Source organism: Hippocampus zosterae, chromosome 6 (assembly GCF_025434085.1).
Source record: "Hippocampus zosterae strain Florida chromosome 6, ASM2543408v3, whole genome shotgun sequence".
Classification (NCBI taxonomy): domain Eukaryota; kingdom Metazoa; phylum Chordata; class Actinopteri; order Syngnathiformes; family Syngnathidae; genus Hippocampus; species Hippocampus zosterae.
In genome coordinates, this window is record NC_067456.1 from 13,033,032 (window position 1) to 13,036,272 (window position 3,241).

Sequence of the window (3,241 nt, forward strand, 5' to 3'; positions counted from 1 at the left end):
TATACGTCAATGTACACTGTTAAATAGGAAGCCCATGCGATCGGTGGTTTTGTTTTGGAAACACAAACATTTTGACGGAAGTTTAACATAATACTTCCTTTGCTAACTTTCAGTCCAAGCTTGTGAACCTCACGACAGTGGGGAGGGAAGTAATAGATACTGTATAGTGCTTTGAGCAGTCCAACGGATGTTGAATATGCCGCCATATTGGATGTGTAAAAGCGACGTGATCATTAAAACGCGTTTATATTCCTGCTTTGTGTATGTATTCGGACTTTACCCATTACAACATCAATTTGTGAATAGAATTTAATTAGCTGATTTTGGTTTGGCTCATATTGAGAATTCGCGGAACTATAGCGCTCTCATTGTTATGTGTTTTGACATACTTTTAACTTATACAACAGGTACTTTCCTAAAAATAAAAGCAGTTGGAAGGAGAGGCTTTTTAGCTTTTCCGTCTGCAGTAACTGTCCTTATTTCTGCTGTTGTCAAACTGATGTAGATATACTGAATTAAAAGCCATTCATCAAAAGCCGTTCTCTGTAAACATTATTGCATTTATTCTGAAAAATCCAAATATCACATTTTTTACAGATTTCTATAATACATTTTGATCAACGTGACAAACAATTGATCATGTCAGAATAAACAGGATTGTACAAAATGATTTATGTGGATGTGTCACGTTTGCAAGGTGGTGGTGGACCCCAAAAAGCAGGCAGGCGGGAGGAGCAGGGTGAACTTGACGAATTATATTTGATAAAACAGAAAAAAATGAATCCAAAACAAACAAAGTGCTAACAACCAAAACTAATCCAAAGTAGCAAAACAAAACCATGACTGTGGCAGAAAAACTAACAGGAACAGAACCATGACAGAAACAAACATGACAGGGGCAAGCGAACAAACAAAATGCAATGAACAAACATGGCAGCAGCCAAGAGCAACAATGACCCGACCCTGAGTGTACGGGCAGGAGTAAGAAGAAATCATCAGCAACGCCAAACCAATTTATATCTGCTGTACATCTGTCATAAAAGACAATTCAATACGTGTCTAAATGTAGTGATTTTTTTTTGTGGGGGGCTCTTCAAATCAAGAATTGTGTTTTTGTTTGTTTGTTTTTTTGTTACACCCGTACTTAGAACACAAAGATTGATTACATGTCATCTGCGTTCTGTCAGACATTCAATAACAAAGAGTTCCTTTTTTGCTTGCATGCTCTTCAAGAGCCTTGCTTTTTTGTTCTTTTTTTGTTGTTTTTGTCTTTTGTTTTGTCACATGTTGTTTGTTGTTTCATCGTGTGGACCTGATATGGACTGTTTACAGCGTTTTTTGGCCACGACATTCGTCAAAGGAGAAGCATCTGTGCTTAGTGGTTGCGCCTTCTCGGCAGCACGCATGTGCCAGCACAGATTTTGATTGGGAGGAATGTCGGCGCCATTGACTGTCGGTGCTGGACAGACCTGGGGCGCTTGTGTTTTTTGCGCCTGTAATGGGCAGAATTTTTCACAACCTCGTTTTGTTCAGTGGAGATGTCAGCTCTGTTGGACAGTCGGCGTTGGTGCGGCGGGATGGATGGCTGCGGAAGTTGAGGATGAGAGAGGATCGTTGGCGCAGAGCGCCGATGCGTATTTGGAACCGAGAGTCGCCGGTTGGAATTGAAATGGATTTCCATGGGACAGGAGAAGTGAACCAATCTCTTTTTTCGTCAATGGATGCTACAGCTTCTTGTTGACTTTGAAACTTAGCTTGTGGCCGACGTGTTCACATTTTGAGCATGACGTCTCTGATCCACTCTCAAAGCTCTTTGTTACAGCTGCCGCTGTTATGAAAGCGCTATATAAATCAGCATGTATTGTATTGCATTGTATCGTAAATTCGGGAATATTGTTCTAAGATAGCACAATCATTAACTCAGAAACAACAACCTTACTCAGAAACTGAAAAAAACAAGTAGGCAGGGGACACCCTGAATCGGTTGCCAGCCAATCGCAGGGCACACAGAGACGAACAACCACACACGCCCACACTCACACTTAGGGACAATTTAGAGTGTTCAATCAGCCTGCCATGCATGTATTTGGAATGTGGGAGGAAACCAGAGTACCTGGAGAAAACCCGCGCAGGCCTGCGGAGAACATGCAAACTCCACACAGGGAGGCCGGAGCCGGAATTGAACGCGGTACCTCTGCACTGTGAAGTCGATGTGCTAACCACTGGTCTACTGGGCCGCCCACAGTACAATATTAATCAAGGTAAATGTTTTATTTTTCAGACCATTGGATCTCTGCCAGGGTGGCACAGTGATTAACTGGTTAGCACATCAACCTCACAGTGCAGAGGTGCAGGGTTCGATTCCGGCTCAAGCCTCCCCGTGCGTGCGTGGGTTTTCTCCGGATACTCCGGTTTCCTCCCACATTCCAAAACTGTGCATGGTAGGCTAATGGAACACTCTAAATTGTCCTTAGGTGTGACTGTGAGCATGGATGGTTATTCATCTATGTGTGCCTTGCAATTGACTGGCAACCAGTTTGGGGGGTACCCCACCTCCTGCCCACAGACTGTTGAGGTTCCAGCACGCCTGTGACCCTTTTGAGGATGAGCGGATTGAAAAAATGGATGGATCTCTGCCCTCTATCCACTGAGTGTAGAGATAGACAGACAAATAGACAGACCCCCCCCCCCCCATTTTTTTTGCTGCATACAAAATGCTGTATATGGAGTAAAAATCTGCCATCCAACAACAAATACAGTAAACAAATAAATTAATAACACAAATACGCAGACACCATAAAACACTAAAATAATAATGAGTTTAATACTGAGTCAAAAGACATCTAAAAATGTGTTTCAGGGCAAGTTTTAAAAATTGCGAAGGGGCTTGCCTCACATTTGATGAAAGGTCATTCCAAAGGAAAACCAGCAATGGAATATGAAAAATTGATTTAAAAAAATGTAAAATTCCCTCAAAGAGTACTGGTTTATTATCCCTATTTTACTGACGCCTAGTGATACTAATCTATACTAATACTAAACTATAGAAAATAGTATAAAAAATGGATATTGCCTGAAGACAGCTGGGATAGGTTCCAGCACGCCTGCGACCCACGCGAGGAAAGCGTCTCGGATCATGATTGGATGGATAGATTCACTTATTGATCTGATTTCACTTTAATGTAGTTTACACATTTGGGCAGCATGGGGCGCTACTGTTGTTTTGTTGGACACTTGGCAT